This window comes from Ictidomys tridecemlineatus, chromosome 4, assembly GCF_052094955.1.
Source record: "Ictidomys tridecemlineatus isolate mIctTri1 chromosome 4, mIctTri1.hap1, whole genome shotgun sequence".
In the NCBI taxonomy this organism is placed as follows: Eukaryota; Metazoa; Chordata; class Mammalia; order Rodentia; family Sciuridae; genus Ictidomys; species Ictidomys tridecemlineatus.
The window spans coordinates 140,962,897-140,980,873 of NC_135480.1; the positions used below are offsets into that span (position 1 = coordinate 140,962,897).

The 17,977-nt window shown below is 37.2% G+C and overlaps 1 protein-coding gene across 35 annotated transcripts in view; it reads left to right on the forward strand.

Moving 5' to 3' along the window:
* Positions 1 to 17,977, forward strand: part of Trpm3 (transient receptor potential cation channel subfamily M member 3) — an 819,042-nt gene that overhangs the window by 514,440 nt on the left and 286,625 nt on the right. The window contains exon 1 of one of the 35 annotated variants that reach the window (XM_078047530.1): positions 15,854 to 16,124. The exons of 33 other annotated variants lie outside the window; for them this stretch is intronic. The gene's annotated coding sequence lies outside the window, so the exon portion shown is untranslated. Of the gene's footprint in view, positions 1 to 15,853; positions 16,125 to 17,977 lie in introns of those variants that run through there. One more of the 35 variants, XM_078047533.1, reaches the window with a different exon arrangement.

Here is a 17,977-nt window from a genome sequence, read left to right on the forward strand (position 1 = left end):
CCCTAGAAAGCCTTTTGTTAGGGATGGCAAAAATGAAGACCTACAGGGGCTGAATGTCACTATAAATATATGTCCTTATATGTCTTGAGGTTCCTAAAATATAGCTTTAAAAACAAGCTAGAAGACAACTACCCAAATACTAAAAACCAAATTCCCTTAGATGAATCCCTTTAAGTCAAGCACAGAAACAGCTGAGACTCAAGGATGTTCAGAGCTAAAGCTGCAACCATTTCCAAGTGTAAGGTAATTCCTGAGATCCTGTCCTTGATACACATGGCATGTTTTAGCCTGTCTAAACTTGTCCTACAAATCCAGACTCTTTCCAGAAATGAAAATACTCTTATCTTAGAAGCCAGCCGACTCTGCCTTCCACATGGAGGAGTGAGCATGATATGATTGGAGTACATAGGGTTCCAAGTAAGAAGAGCTGGCTTTAAGTACTGGTGTTGCTAGGTGCCAGTTTCTTTCATCCATAGGGGTCAGGTAGATCAAATGAAATGCTGAATTGTGAGCTGAATCTATACACTGTAAAAATATTTTTTTGGTATATTTAGATCATAAAACTTGCCATTACCTTTTCTAGATGTACTGATAAGAATCACTCAAATCATTCAAGGAGAGGGCAAATCATTGTGAGGCTAGAAATCGAGTAGAATTGGAATGGGGAAAGCATCCGAGGCAGGACTTACTGTCTCCGTCTCTCTGTCCCTCACAGTTTTCTCTCATTCCTGGCATTTCTGCTTCTAACTGCACAGGTGCTGTGGAGCACTCTGATAATGCCTGTGTTCTCCTCTCTCCATTTCCACTCATGCATAAGTGCCATTTTCAATTTGGGGCTTTGTCTGCCTCCAGACTTCTCTGCATTAGTTCCCCTAGGCTTGTGTTCTCTAAGTTCAGACTTTCAAGAAATGGAGTTTGGTCAGCTTCTCTCCAAAGGCAGTTCATAAGTCCTAGGGAGTGGCCAGGCTGCAAATTTTCTGCTCTTGCATGAGACACTACAACTGGTCAGTACAATGGTCTGTTCAATCCTGACCATTGTGGTGGGTGGGAATGTGGATATCACAATAAAAATGGCCACAAGTGGACAGATAGGCATTGGCTGAGATCTCTGGGACATATACTGGTTTGAGTACTTCCCTATTATTCTTGGAGTTAGTAGTCTTACATAGATATTATTTTGGCATTTATTACATTTTTATTAACTATTATTTACTATTATGTTATAGTGAACACATAGGCCCAGGATGTTTTCTTAGAAAATGGGCCCACAGTTGAAATGGCACCCAATCAACAATTAATTCATGCTCACTAAAATGAAGAAGTCAGCTTTTATTCTCTTTTGTTATCTACAATATTGCAAAATCATTCAGAATAGTTGCCATGACCTGTAGTCAAGCATGCATGCAAACTTGGTAGAATCCTTAAGGGAAAACTATATCAATTATCCAGGTTGACCTTTTGAGATCAAAGTATGAGGTGGGAGATACAAGTGTGAGGTTAAGTCTAAAACTAATTTTCAGGGGGATGTTACACACTAGAAAACTCAAATTTTCTTACTAATTTTGAAGTTCGGTTATCATTCAGAAAAAGTACCTTCTGAATAGCCAGTGGAGAAAACAGAAATCATTCATCATTTCTGGGACTTAGGCATCACATAGACAGTTTCAGTTATATTCAAACATCCAGGAATAGAACCAAGATCATCTTCAGTAATTCATCTCCAGCCCATTACAAACAGCTTTGGCATTTAAGAGATGATATTTATATCAGTTCTCAGTTTAGCATGTTTTACTCTGATTTGTGATTTTTGTAAGGTGAGGAGTTCCAGAGGAATGAGGACTCATTCTCTTTATTTTGCAAAGACAGTTTAGACATGTAACCAAATCAGTGAAGATGAGGCCCAGGCATGCCAAGAGAGCAAGTCAGTGTGCCCAGTCAATTGACCTGGGATGAGTGCTTGTGTGGCCAAGTGTCTGCAAAATCACCATCTGAGTCATTGATACAGCCTCTTTCACATGTTGACTCAGTCCTTCAGCTAACAGTTACCTTTATTCTCTGACAATAACTTCCTACAACTTGAAATCTTGTTGATAGTATTATTGTTGGAGGATACTGTAGGGTTATTTATAGTAATTCATTCATCAATTAAGCAAATACTGAAATGTCAGGTGAATTAATACAGAAATACCTGTATACCAGGTTCTATACTAATTGCTTAGGATTCAGAAGAGATGCAGTCCCCACCCTCGGTATAGACAAGGAAATAGAAAATTAAGGAAAAAATACAAGAGTTGTGACCATACTTGGCACAGCTTAACCTAAAATGAAGATCTCCATTCGTGGCACACATGAAATGTGACTATATCTTTAATTCCTTCCTAAGTCAGGTGATTTACAGGTGATGACTCTGGCATCACTGAAGGGGGCTGGGGAGCACTCTAAACACAGTACCCTAAAGGAAACTGCAGAGATGCAGAAATGGTCAGAAACACCACTGCAATGTTGCCTTTTATTAGCCCACAGAGGAAATACAATTATTCTAGTAAGTCTTCCTTTGCTCTTTCAGAGCAACAAATTAAACCCCACTAATCTACCTCACTGGATGGTACTTATTGAACCTAAAAGGCTTCAATTATCAACAGCTTAATAAATGTACTAATCTGCATTAAATGAAATCCTTTGCAAAAATCACATTGAAACAATGCCTAAGTTGTAATCAGTCTGCCTGGTACCTAAGCGCCTACTGTGGCTCAGCCTCAGAATGCACTGTGTAATCAAATTCCACATTACTTAAGCCTCAGAAAATTCCTAATAGGTTTTTTTTAATTATTATTTTTAAGGGGTGAGTGGATCAATTCTTATAGTGATTTTTAATAAAAAAATTGACATTTAGGTGTAAGTCAAGCAAGAATGTAATTGAAAACTGCTTAAATTCAGTCATCTATTTTTATAAAATGAAAGCTTAAAAGAACATTTTTGTCTGTTGGGCAAACTAGTACTCTAGGCTAGCAAGTTTTTTGTGAGGCATCCAGGGTATTATCTCATGTATCAATGCTGACCACAGACCCATTCGAGGGAACAAGATGAACAGTATTCTTTGTGATTGCAAAGGAGAAGCTGAGGCAATGGAACAATTTTCCCTGGTTGTAGATGGAAGCATAAGCAGATTACCCCTTCCTCTCTCTGTTCTATTCTAAATAGACCAGATAATAGAGGACTATAAAGACAAACTCACTAACCAAGCAACTTAGGATTCTCATACATGTTCTGCAAGTTACTTGTACCGACATCTGACATAAAAGCTCAAGCTGACAGTAACATTGTCATGAAGAATTCATTAATTAGGTTTTAAATATTAAGGAATGAGCAGAGCAGTACAGATGAGGTGGGATATGTGCAGCTGAGAACACAAAGGGAGCCGTAAAATTCAGCTGAAGAAAGCACATCTGGATTCTGTCCTCAAACTTATGGACTAACTAATCATGTAAAACTGTCTAGGGTACACACATCTACATTTGCATATGGAAATACCAACTGAAATCCACCCATTTATATTTCTGTTGGCAGTTTTATTTTTTAACATAGAAACTGCAGAATTTTCTATTTGGGTAAAGTAAAAAAAAAAAGCTAGGAAAGGATCATGCCTATGAAATAAAAATGTGCTCTTTTTCATTATTTTGAATTATACTGACTGAAATTGTTTTTCAAGTAGTCTGTTTCAGCCTGTATTTTTTTTCTTTTTTTTAATTTTGTTTTGGTAGTTGTAGATGGATTACATGCCTTTATTTTATTTTTATGTGGTGCTAAGGATCGAACCCAGTGTCTCACACATGCCAGGCAAGTGTTCCACCACTAAGCTACAGCACCGGCCCTCAGCCTGTATTTTTTAAGGCTTGAAAAATTGGATACAAAGACAAAACATGTGACTCAAGTTTATGGGAAAACATAATTAATGGGAAATTATACTATTTAACAAATGACTGAATTTAAACAATGATATCTACTGACATTTAGAAAATAATTTATGTATCTTCAAAATACCATTTTATAATCCAGAGCCTTCCTAAATTCTTTGCTTTAGACCATGAAATACTAATTTTAAGTCCCAGGAATTCAAGAATGATGGTGGGGACCCATTATCCTTCAAACGTGCTAATAAGCCGTAACGCCAACAAAAAGAAAAGTGGAATATTTGATATAAAAATATGTATTTTATGTATATGTGTAATTTTCTTTTTTTTCAGTGTTTACTAGCACTGTTATCTGTATCATAGAATTGGCAAAAACAAAATTTGTATGTCTACCAACAGAAAAAAAGTATGAGCATGTGTGTGCTCATGTGATCATTGTAATCAGTCAATTCAGAACAATAATTTAATATTGACAGTTACATTTGCTAAATATTTTAAGGCTTGATAGTTCTATTTGTGCAGAACATGTTAGGAAAATAGAGAAAGAGCAAGATGTTCCATGAATGAATATCTTATAGAATGTTCCACCCACAGTTGTGGGATCTGTGACTGATGACTAATACTACTCATCATTCTTTATGACTAATATTATTGATTATTTTAACAAATGTTTATTGAGCTTCTTCCAGGTGCCAGGCACTTGGAGTTAGGAGAGAGGGTAAAAAGTTTAAAAGATACATGGTCCCAGCCCTATATGAGTTTAGATAGGAACATAATGATAGAGGATAAATAGATATTACTAATCAAGATAGAAAGTGTAAATAGGCAGGAAAAAGAAGAAAGTACTTGGAAGCTCAGAAGAAGAACACTTTCTGTTATAAAGATTGAGGAGTAACAGGAGGAGATGGAAACAAATTAAACTAAATCTTAGATAGCAGGGAGTACGAGAACCGTAATTAAATTGAAACCATCTCCCTAAAGTTATGGAAATAGGGAAAGACGTGTTATTTAATTCAATGAAATGCAAGAAAAATTCTTTCACTGCATACCTTCTGCTACCAGCACCAACAGTGTGTCAGGCCCAAACACCTCTCCTGGCCTAAATTATCTCTTCCTTGTACTGAAGCCCCTGGCATATGTCTCCACTTCTGTCACTTAAGCTGTTCTGCATGCCTGTGTTCTGCTTTCTAGGTGAATGACATTGATCCAGTAGTTTATCCTCTACTGCCTCAGTGTCTTTCCTGTAAAATGTACAGAATAAAACCACTTACTTTACAGGATTTTGATGAGGTTCAAATTAGTTGTGAAAATAGTAGACCACTGTATGGTCTACTGTAAGAGCTATAAAACTGTTTATCATTGTTGCTAATATTGTTACTATAGTCTTTACTGTACTTGATTTCCCTCCAGAACAGTATTGTTCCAATTTTAATGTCAAAGAATTACCTAGGGATTGTTTCAACATGCAGATGCAATTCTAGTAGATCTAGGGAGGCCTGAGTTCTGCATTTTTAACAATGTCCTAGCTGCTGCTGATGATGCTGGGCCACGGACCATAGGCTCATAAGTGCCTTGTAGGCCAAGAACTGGTGCTTGTGAATGATGAAAGTACGAACACTGAAGAGTAAACATGTAGAAACTTCCAGAGCCATTTATCATCTTCACAAAATCCAAGTGCATGATCCAAGTGACATTTCAAAAAACTTATTTTATAGTGGATTGAAAATTTTTTAAATGATCTTTCACTAAAAATCATTGGATAAGGATTCTTCTAAAACACAGTCAACTTAAAGCAGACACAAGGACTTTTGTAGAGTTTTGTATGTTTTTAGAAACTAAGAGAGCTTTGTATAGGTTGATGTTCAGTGGGTATTTTTGAATATGTGAGTACAGCTCTAATCATTCCATTTTCAAGTTCTCCTTGTAATAACTAACATCAGAGCTTCATGTAGCATCAACTTTAGTGAAGTATGTCTCATTAACAAGTCCACAGCTAACTTTTCTGTTTACATTTTCTTCTCAATGATTGCCTAAAGACTTTTGCATTGGAACTGTAAGAGCAGCAAGGTGTTTTCTGTGTCTGGTTCTCTCTTGTGAGATATTAGATTTACATATTTGTAAAAATACAAGTTCACTTGCATAATAATTCACTTTCAGATAACTAACTTTGGGACCATAAGCAGGAAAAGATCTATATAAATATGTGCATTAAAAAATATCATGTTTGATCCTAGTATGTTCTCAAAATCAAGTCATTACTTTAAAATGTACATATTATTGTGTCCTGTGGTATTCAAAGAAAAAATAAATGGGAAAAATAACTGTTTAGACAAAAGAAATATTATGAGAGGGTCACCAAGCCCTATAGTATATTTTGAGCCTTTCCCGGTGGTGATAGTTTTAAAGAATGGTCATAAATAGTGTTTTAATGTAGAAAGCCTGCCAGAGTCAGGAGTGTCATGGGGTGGGGAAGAGGCAGTTTTCCCTGCACAGTTATGTTACCAGCTAGAAACGAGGTATAATTTACCAGGAAGAAGTTAATGTTCTACTAAATATTGGAGGAGGGACCTTAAGATCTCTTGCAAACTTAAGGTCTTAGGTCTTCATGATTTTTCTAACAGATCTAAAAAGGCCTAAGACCTAAGAGATCTTACATCTTCATGATTTTCCAGTGATGAATGACTTTACCTTACTTTCAAAATACTTTCACACTTACTCCTCTTATGCCAAGTGACACTCTTTTTTTATTTTTTTTTATTTTTTATTTTTTTATTGGTTGTTCAAAACATTACAAAGCTCTTGACATATCATATTTCATACATTAGATTCAAGTGGGTTATGAACTCCCATTTTTACCCCAAATACAGATTGCATAATCACATTGGTTACACATCCACATTTTTACATAATGCCCTACTAGTAACTGTTGTATTCTGCTACCTTTCCTATCTTCTACTATCCTCCTTCTCCTCCCCTCCCATCTTCTCTCTCTACCCCATCTACTGTAATTCATTTCTCTCATTGCATGGAAACGGAGGGAGAACCTCATTGTTATACAAAATTACATATAAGAGGTTGTGAGGGGAATGGGAAAATAGACACACTCTTTTTTAAAAAAACTTTCTTTTTTTTTTACTTGTTCTAAATAGTTATACATGATAGTAGAATGCATTTTGACACATCATACATAAATGGAATATAACTTCTCATTCTTCTGATTATACATGATGTAGAATTACACTAGTCTTCTACACATATATGTATTTAGGGCCATAATGTCTGATTCATTCTACTATCCTTCCTACTTCCATCCCCCATCCCCTCCCTTCACTCTTCTCTAATACAAAGTTCCTCTATTCTTCCCTACCCTCCTCCTTATTGTGAATTAGCATCCACATATCAGAGTAAACATTTGGCCTTTGGTTCTTGGGGATTGGCTTATTTTGCTTAGCATGATATTCTCCAGGCCCATTCATTTACCAGCAAATGCCATCATCTCATTCTTTTTTAAGGCTGAGTAATATTCTGTTGTGTATATGTACCACGTTTTCTTTATTCATTCATCTGTTGAAGGGTACCTAGGTTGGTTCCATAGTTTAGCTATTGGGAATTGAGCTTCTGTAAACATTGATGTGCCTGCATCACTGTAGTATGCTGATTTTAAGTCCTTTGGGTATAAACTAAGGAGTGGGATAGCTGGATCAAATGGTGGTTCTATTCCAGTTTTTCTGAGGAATCTCCATACTGCTTTCCATGGTGGTTGTACCACTTTTCAGTCTCACCAGCAATGTATGAGTGTACCTTTTCCCCCACATCCTCAATAACATTTATTATTGCTTATATTCTAGATAATTGCCATTATTAAAATAAATCACATTATCAAATGAAACAATTCTATAGGGAATTTTTAGTTCCCTGAAAGGAGGTGATTCTGCAGTTGTTACTTCAAAAATGTGGATTTGAAATATCAAATTGCCCATGGATCCTCCCTACCTCTGCCCCCTTCCCCAGGTCATGAAAATTATTTGTATTCCTTCAGAAAGCAGTATTCAAATTAAAGACTAACTTATAGCATGATAAGTTTTACTCTTATGTGTTTTTATTCAGAAAAGTTGGGAATTTGAAGAAAGTCAGTGTGACTGGATGTAGCGAGCAGGGTCAGCCGGGCAGAGAAGAGTTTGGACAAGTGAACTGGGCTGTGACTGTAGAAGGCCTGTGAGACCCACTGGCTAAGGAATCTGGGTTTGTCCTAAAGGAAAAAAAGAAATCATTGAGTGACTTAGGATGGAGGAGATGAAATGCCTTGAACGAAATCATCCTTTTAAAGGATCACCAGGAAAACTGTTTCATATGATACTGTAATGATGGACCCCTGACCTGCATTTAACACAGTCCATAGAACTGTACAGCATAGTGAACCTTAATTTATCCTATGAAATTTAGTGAATAATATTGCAACAACATAACAATAATATAGCAATTTCTCAGGCGCAACCAATGTACTGTACCAAGGTGAGGTGGTCAATAAGGGAAAGTGTAGGGAAGGGAGAGAGGGGGTATATTAGAACTCTGCATGCTTGCTGTTCAATTTTTCTATAAAACTGAAGCTGCTCTAAAAATCTATTAATTAAGTAGTGGGAGAAAGATGACTCATTGCTGGGTGAAGAATGGATTGGGGAATCAATTAAGAAACCAACACACTATTCTTTTTAAAATTAGCATAGCTTCTCTCAGAAGAATCTTGCTATCAGAAATTCATTTTGGCATCCAAGTTTCAGAGATTGGAACTCTGGAGTACAGGGGTGAGGTGGTCAGAAAACAGGACAGAAGAAATTGCGATGTCATCAGTGGAACACAAATTGGAGACTGTCTATATTTTTGTGCCACCTATTAAAATTCTTGACAACTGCTTTTGAATTCATGTTCATTCTATGTGCATCAAATTCAAACTAATATATTTAGAAAAAAAAGCTAATAATATATAGTCTAGTCTCTTCTAGGACCTTAAGTCTTTCAAAGAGATTTTTATGTTAATGTATAAGGTAAGAGAAAAATCAATAAGACACAACAACGGTAATGAGTGTTAAGGAAAGACACTGATGGTTATTTTTGAGCTAGACCTATAACCTTGAACAACCTTAAAAGTGTCACATTAGAACAACATCACCAATGGTTGAATGGCTTTATTTTCTACCTAACAATTTAGTAACTTGACAGAGAAAGATGACAATCAGACAAAAACACATTTATGCTACATTAACTTAATACCTAGTAGTTTTTCATTTCCAAAGATAATAGGAATATCTTTGCATTTATGCTGCTGGATCTGTCTGCTTGCAAGTTGCTTCCAATGATACAAATGAGATTGATTTGTTTTCAGTTCCTCCAATTAAATAATTCTCAGTTGTTAGATTAAAAAAACCCCTACAAATCCTGGGCACTCTGCATATTTTGATCTGATTGATGACACTGAGATTTGATTTATTTATTTTATTTATTTGGTAGGGATAAGAGCAAGAGAACACCAGGTTCTGGTCTTGAAATTCTCTCAATGACAGAACAATAAATGCTATATTATTGCTTGATCATAATAATGTCTTAACATTTGAAATCTTACTGAAACAGAATTAGAATTTAACACATGTGCTGAATTGCTCAGCCAGGGGCATTCTTAAGAATGGTTGGAGCCTGGTGAGAATTCTTTGGGGGATTATTTGTTAGTTCAAATCTCCTTATGTACTTTGTGCCCCATAGACATAAAACCTTGTGCTCTGCAACATTTTTATTTGCTTCATTATGAAAAGAACAACAGCTCCATGAATTTGTAAAGATTTCTTAAATCCCTTATTTTCAAAAACCTCTACACATATTTTATGCACATTAATAAGAGACTAACAATAAAGCTGTGAGCTTCTGATCCCAGGATCATCAATTCCGGGAGCTACAGCTGACCTTGAGGATCACCAAGGTTAAGTCACTGGCTTCCAAGGTCATGCGCCTAGTTATCAACTTGTCATGGCTGGGTTATATATCCCGAGACTCTTAATCCATCATGCTTTTACCACACTGCCTTACTATTGCTTTGAATGGATAAAGAAAAGGGGAATTTCAGAAATGAAACCTTTCAACCAAATTTAAGTCAGCACATTGCGAGGATAAAGACATGATTTTAGATTTGAAATCACTCATTGATTAAAATAAAGCAGCACCCAAAATACTTTTAGATAGTTATGACTAATGATAAAATAAAAATCTATGCACGCATAGGAAAGCAGAGGATAGGGCAGTGTATCATCAGTAGTCAATACTATTGTGGCTACTTATCCATTCTCACCCACTACTTTTCTCAGCATCTTCATCTTTTCAGGGCAAACGAGTTAAACAATATTAAAAGCAGCCTCTGAATCTGTAATAACTTGTCATATAAATTCCATGTTTCTACTTAACACAAACCATTCCAATTTAATGAGTCAGCACATTTGGGGGTCTCCTAACAAAATCAGAACCGTGCAGGGATGAGTGGTGAAAGCTAAACAGAATTAAGGACTGAAAGGGGGACATTGTGTTGCTCCAGCTCTGCATTTACTTGATGGAGAACAAAGTTATAGTTCCCACTGGCTCTGACTCCATGAATATAAAAAACCCTCCCAGTCACTAGGTACGGGCTGACATTGTCACAGTGGTACTGCTTTCTAACAAACGAGCTGTCATCTTAAAGCTCTTGGCCCTTGAGGGCGATGTCTAACCTCAATCTCTTGCACTTTTTGATCATAATCTTGTCTTTCATTTTCTCCTTCTGAGGGTAAAGTTTATCCTATTACTATACTTCTATGATGTACTCTAGTCTCACAGAACTGGCACTACTGTTATTTCTAGTTTTATTTTATTTATTTATTTTTGCTCACCAAAGGCAACAAATCCCCTAAGTGGATGTGTGTGGCATATAAGTTTTAAGACACTGTGTACAGAAATAGCCGTTATGTTGAAACTAACTTAATCCTTGACCATATATAGGATACTTTTGAAGTAGAGGCCTCCATCCTCTGATTTGAGCACAATTAATTTCTAACCATAAATAGTTTATCCCCCAAAGGTGAATTCTAAGAATGAAGAATTTAAAATCCTCTAGAAATGGTGATTAAAAATAGGAGAGGGAAGGAGGTAAGTTTTCCAGGTGAGGCTGCCAAGCTCTAGGTATTTCATAACAGACATAGAATCCAGTGTCTGTGCAGTGGGAATCATATATATACATATATATATCTGTCTTTCATTTTCTCCTATTATATATATATATATATATATATATATATATATATATATATATATATATATATAGTTATAATACACATGACTTTTCCCCTTGAGAATGTGAACAAGGTTTTGAAGTAGAACATAAGTTACAATGTTTACCTTGGCAGTGGCCAGCCAGGCCTCTCAAGAAACATAATGTTTTATGTAGAGTTTTGAGGAACAGAGTCATTTACCAAGTACAGAGGGAAGAAGCTAGCATTTCAGATGAAGGTACAGCATTTTCAAAGATTGAGAAGTATGGAACATCATGGTGCATCAGGGGCACAAGCAGTAATTTGGTTTGCTGCGGCATAATGTATGTGAAGGTCTGTAGGGAAACTGAGAGGTTTGAATAAGATCCTTTCAGAGTCAGATCCTGAAGGAAGGACTTCAGTGCTGAGTTGCTGCTCATGCTAGAGCTGGAGAGCTATCAAAGGATATTGATAGGAGAATGGCATAATCAATTGTTTTAGAAAGAACATGCTGGTGTGTGGCTCAGGAGGTGGCTGGCTTTGTCCTAGTCCTCAGCATTGTTTACCCTGGGTCAGTGGCAAATCAAACATTAGAGTACACCGTGCATTTATTTTCATGTATTAAAATAAGAAATAAGAAAGGGACATTTAAAGATGGTCTGGCTCTGTGTTGCTTTAATTTCCTCTTTTTTGACATCATAATGATCTTTCTCTTTTCTACAAATCATTTTTACTTGAACTTATTAAATGTCTTTGCTGAGTTCATCTTTTTACAACATCAAGGAGGAGAAAGTATAGCTTTTAGCAACAGTGTTTGTTGAATCACAGGTATAACCATTCCTTGTATACCATATACGACTATAAACCCAAATATTAAAAGAAAAAAATCCATCTATGTACCATTTTAAAATTCCCCATTAGGAAACACTGGTCCATTTCATACCATCATCTTCCAGGGGAATAACTGCTTCTCCAAGAAATCAAATGGTTTGCTTCAGTGTGTGCCGACCGCATGCCACACTGGTAGGTGCTGGGGCAACATCAGCAATTAAACAAACCACTGCCTTCAGGAACTTATCTTCTAGTAGAGGACACAGAGACACAGGTACACATAAAGGTGTTGCACAACACCAGGTAAGGTGAAGGGCTACAAGAAAGACAGAAAGGACTGGCGAAGGACAAGATGTACCTGTGATTAGGATGGTCACCAAAGACCTTTAAGTTGCCTAGATATGTAGAGGGAGGGAACAGTGGGATATCTAAAGGTGGAGTTGTCCAGGTAGGAGGGACAACAGGAGCAAAGGAGACCCTGCCTGTGCACTTGAAGAAAGGCAGAAAAATTAGTCAAGTTGCCAGGAAAGTCTGGATTTTAGGAATCACTACCACCCTACCTGGACCTCTTTATTCTACACCATGAGTATACCAGCACACACCAGTTGCAGCCCATTTCCTGTTTTTGTTTTTGTGATTCTAGAGATTGAACTCAGGAGTGCTCTACTACTGAATTACACCTGCAGTTATTTTATTTTATTTTATCTTATCTTATCTTATCTTATTTTATTTTATGACAGAGTTTTCCTAAGTTGCAGAGGCTGGCTTCAAACTTGTGATCCTCCCTTAGCCTCCTGAGTAGCGGAAATTATAGGCCTATGCCGCTGGGCCTGGGCATAGCCCTGCCTCCTGTTTTATTGAAACAAAGCTATATTCACTGTGAGTATGTTGTCTGCAACTACTTTTACACCACAGTGACAGCCAAGTACTATAGCAGAGACCTGATGGTCTCCAAACAGCCTAGCATACATACCATCTGGCTCTTTGCAGATGCCATTTACTGACCTCTTATATCATGCTATTTTAGTGCTATTATCAAATGTAGGCATCACAGAAAAAAAATGCTTTGTATATTATTATTATAATGAAATATGTGTTTTCCATGTCAAAATCTACTTTCTGCTGGTAGAAAATCTGATTTAGCTTTTACAAAATTGTGTTGTGTACCAATAAAATAATCTTAGTACATTCTCTTCAAGTGTAATGTTTCAATGATGAATGGGGAGAATAAGTTATTCTGCCTTGCACAGAGAAAGGAGTGAAGAATAACCACAGTTAGCATCATGCTTTGTGGTTTTCTCCTGTTAATATTCAAATTATATTCTCTCTAAATTACATCTGTAGCAGGCTGGTAATACCCCCTTTTGGGAGCAGCATTGTTGGGTGATACACAAGACTTTTAAAAGATCCACATGCACAGTGTGGCCCAGAGCTTCGAATCTCTTCGGAGCTAATTACTTGCTTAAATCAAAGGTTCCTAGGGATGAGCTGCTACTCATATGAATTGTTTCTGTGCTGACTCACCTGGGGCTTCCTTTGGTACTAACACCAGTCGTCCAGATACTCCTAGCAATACTTTTGTCTTTGGTGTAAACTTTGTGGAAGGCACCTCATATTTTATTTCCTGTTGAATATGTATTTATCTTTAGGAAGGAAAAAGAAAGAAAACCAAACAAACAGCCAAACAAGTAAGACTAGAAAGAATGGGGTAAAAAAAAAAAATATATATATATATATATATATATATATATATATACATATATATATGGACAATATTTAAAAGACTCAGTATCATGGGATTGATCTCCAGAGTTGAATAAAAGGAAGGCTGGAACAGTCTCTAGTGAAGAAGGAAGCTGAAGGGCTGAGTTGTTGGGCCGTTTCTTATATTAGGAAGATTATCTGTGACCAACTTATTAAGTCTCACAGGCCCAGTGCAGCCACACTGTAGCCTGCCCCCTCAGTGGGCCTTTCAGGTCTCCGCCTGCCCCCATGCCTCTGCCTTCCCTTTCCTTCCCCTTCATTTTCCCTTTCTTCTTCCCTCCTCCCCCTTCTTTCTCTCTTGCTCCAGAACATTCACCCTGCCCATTATAAAACTTTCCTTTCCAAATCTTCCCCACTGAGCCTTCAGTCTCCACAGGCTTCTTCCTCCTCAGTCACTTCCGGAGCGACTCTTCCCCAATAACCTCCTACTAACTTAATATAGAACTTGACAGTTGGAAAAAATAGATTTTCTGAATACACAAACTATAGCATTCTGAGCACCCAGACACAATGACAGGGGTAAACTGGAAAATATGGGAAAGCAAAAGAATAAAGTAACGACTTACAATGTTTTCTACCTATCATCTCTATTTAAAGTGTATAGCTTTTTGCACTATTTTAGGGCCTAGTTTTCTTACATAAAGCAAAAACATTTCTCTTTGTAATTAAGGAGTCTTCTAAACCCTGATTGTGATCACAAATGGCACAATTCATATTAATTAGTCTCCTGCAGATGGACTTGTCTCTGGTTCTTCTTCATTGTAAACAATGCTGCAGGGAACATCTTCATGTGCTCACACCTCTAGTGACTGTCTGGGAACAAATGCTTAGAAGTATTACAGGTGCATAGACGAGAGGGTGTATATATGCCATGAAGGCTATAGCCAGCTCCTGAGGACAGGCAAAGGGACTTGTTCTCTCCATGTGTTTAATGCTGAAACTCAGTCCAAATTTTCATTTGAGTCTCGCTTAACATAATGTTTCTGTAGTTGAAAATCACTAGGCAGTTTATTGTCCCTTGTCCTTGGGGAAACCTTGGTGAGAAATCAGAAAATGTGAGAGTTTGATGATCAATCCTGGAAAGAGCAGAGAGGTAAGAAGATGATCCAGGACCTAATTCCTGTGTGAAGTAAATCACTCACTTAACATTATTGCTCTTATTCAGTGTGAACATGACACATACTAGTCACTTTGATACAAGATTGTAGAAAAACGAAAATTGGAGCTTTACTACCTGTACAGATTTACAGGTGAAGAGTGCCACCTCTCAACTCCAGCCTCTGTTCATGCAAGAGTCAGCCTTTAGAGAGGCAGTGCTCATATCTTCCCTTTTTAAAAAGCATTTTTGCCTTGTTGAAATGGGAACTCTTTTCTCCCCTGATGTATTCACTTATCCGGTTAAGAAGAACTCCTATTGTCTAAAAAATTCACTCCTGGATGGTATTTGAAAGAGCCCTTTCTGTGTGAGTGAATACAGGCTGGAATCTCACAGTGGAACCACCCCAGATAAACACATCACAGGGTCACCACTTTCCAACTGTATCCACGAGCTGTAGAGGCCACAGGTCATCATTTTTAATAAGGAAATAGAAAGTAGGTTTCTAATCATACACTTGCAGCTGTTGGGGAGGGGCAGCAGAATGAGAAGTAGGATCAGGCAAGTTTTACCATTGACATTTGAAAAGTTTTGTGGAAGGTCCCCGGCAAACTCCAACTTTATTCTACTTGGGCTCATGTTTAGGGACCAAAATATCCTTTTGAAATACTCTTGAGTGTTTTTTTGCAGTTTCTCTTTAAAGAAATGCTATCATTCCATTCTTTGCGGCCAGGGGGAACAATGCCGCTTGTGTGTTCAAACCACATGGAGCATTAACACACTCTTTCTTCAGAAGGATTTGCTTTCCAAAGTTGAACTTTCAGAACTCAGAACACCTTATCACACTTTCACAAGCTTTCTCTCTGAAAATGGAAAAAAAGAAAAGGGGTGGTGGTGGGGGGGGGAGAGCCTGTTAGGACTTGTGCCAGTTAAATCCGATCTCTCCGGGGATTTGTTTTTCTTCTGGCGTCAGATTAGATGTTCACATCAAGCAGTGTTTGGAAGACTGCAAGGGAATGTCCATGGGATTCTTAGTGAGGATAATCCTGAAGCAGCGGCACATTCCAAGGGGCTAATCTGCCCAAGTTCATTGCTTACTTGAAACGTCTCTTGGGGGAAGAGCCGGGCAAGTGACTTTTTTTTCAGTGGGCGGTCATAAGAGCATTATTAACCGGATGACCAGCCCCGGCCACAGCAAAATGAAAGCAACAGGAGCCGCTCCAGGGACTGCCGTTGCCACCAGCCAGAGTCAGTGCACAGGTAAAATGACTTCAGCTTAACTTTTCTCTTGTTTAACTTCTCAGCATTGGAGCTGGGGACCTAGAGAAAGACCAAATAGACAACCAGAGAGTTGGTGAAGGAAAGCAAAAGGTGCAAATGGGCATATGTGTTCAGTCCCTTTGGGTCTTGGAATTTTGCTATAATTAAGACAGAGTGTCTATCTGAAATAGAAAAATGTGAACATGAGGAATGTGGTAAAGTCTTCCTTGTAATTTGTTTCTATAAAGTTAATGTACTTTAAAAAAAAAAAACCTTGCGGTTACTGGTCTGGTTATTGTCCCTCTACTATATTGCTCTGCTAAAAAATGGATTGCAATTGCTTTCTGATGGGTTTCATACATTCCCTGTGTGTGTACTCATAAACTACTCCCTCTCAGAGAAGGTCTAGTTTGTAGCTAGCCAAGACTGCACAGAAAGAAGATTCAAAGTAGTCTAAAGTTGGGGTCTAAAGTTGTTGGCAGAGCCTTTGTGAAAGAATTGAAACTTTCTTAAATGAAATTATTCAAGTTTTCTTCTTCTTCTTTTTAAGGCAATATTTACAACCTTCTTGTCTGGGTTTTGATCATTTTGTTGCTTTATTGATTGCACACTTCATTTTCAAAATTTGAACTTGTTTTATTCTCTGAGGGTAATTATTATACTGTGTTCAAAAATGTGAATGTTCTCATTTTTGTTCTGAATAAGATGTCCTTTAATTATTAGCCTTTGAAAAACACTTCCCTATAACACATCACACATGACTGATAATGCAGAAAGACAAGAAGAAAATAGCCCTTCACAGACTCAGCCATGGTTATGTGACCATTCTACCTCTGGAAAAGAATGTACAAAAGTGATTTTTTCTGAGGGTTGATAGAAGCCATCTTTTCTAAGAGAACCTGAGCCCTCCAGAGCATATTAAAGGAAAAGATGTTCAGACAAACTGGCCATTGATGTCTTGCATTAGAATAGAATTATAAGGTCAGTTAGAAACACAGTGTGTCAAAATTATTTCATACCTTCTAACAACTAGGATAATCATTGTGGCTAACTTTAGTTGAATGTTGAAGGAAAGTATGAAACTTCACACAGAATAGTTTAAAGCCTTTGAACAAAAGAAATGGGAATTAGTTTAGGGAACAAGTTTAACTATGATCATACATCAAGTACATTCTCTCCAAGAAAATAATTTTAAAAATCTAGTATCTGTCCACATTAAAGACCTGAATAAAAGCACAATAAAGCAAAGCCCTTACAGAGCATGCTAAATTATGCATGATGTTTTGTAGAATTCCTAATTCATGTGTTACACATGCATTCTTTCTATTATGCATTATACTGTTCTCAAAAACAGAGAATACAATCTAATTATGAATGATGAGACGAGATTTACTTTCTGTTTCTCTTTTTCCCCCACCCACACCCCTCAGTTGTCTGTGCCTTGGCAAGAGAAATTATTAATCTACTAGTAACAAGAAATAGAAACTAATCTTTAGTCCTTTTGCTAACATGGAGGTAGCTTTTCACCTTTGAAAGGTAATTAATTTGCTAAACTGAACACAAGGGAAGTTATTGTATGCTGAAAGACAAGTGGGAGTCCATACTAGTAAATCTGACCCGATACCATCTTACTTAAATTTCCAGTACTTTTCAATGAAACTGGGATCTGTAAGTGAAAAGAGTAATAAAGGTGTCCTTGAAAAGACTAATCCATTTGCTGTGGTCCCCCAGATTCTCCACTGGAGAGTCTCGTTATGATTTCATATCTTTTCCATAGCTGTGATAACGGCCTCCCTGCTTCTACTTCTTTCTCATATTCTGAGCTCTTCCTAATGTCCCACCCCCTCCTTTAT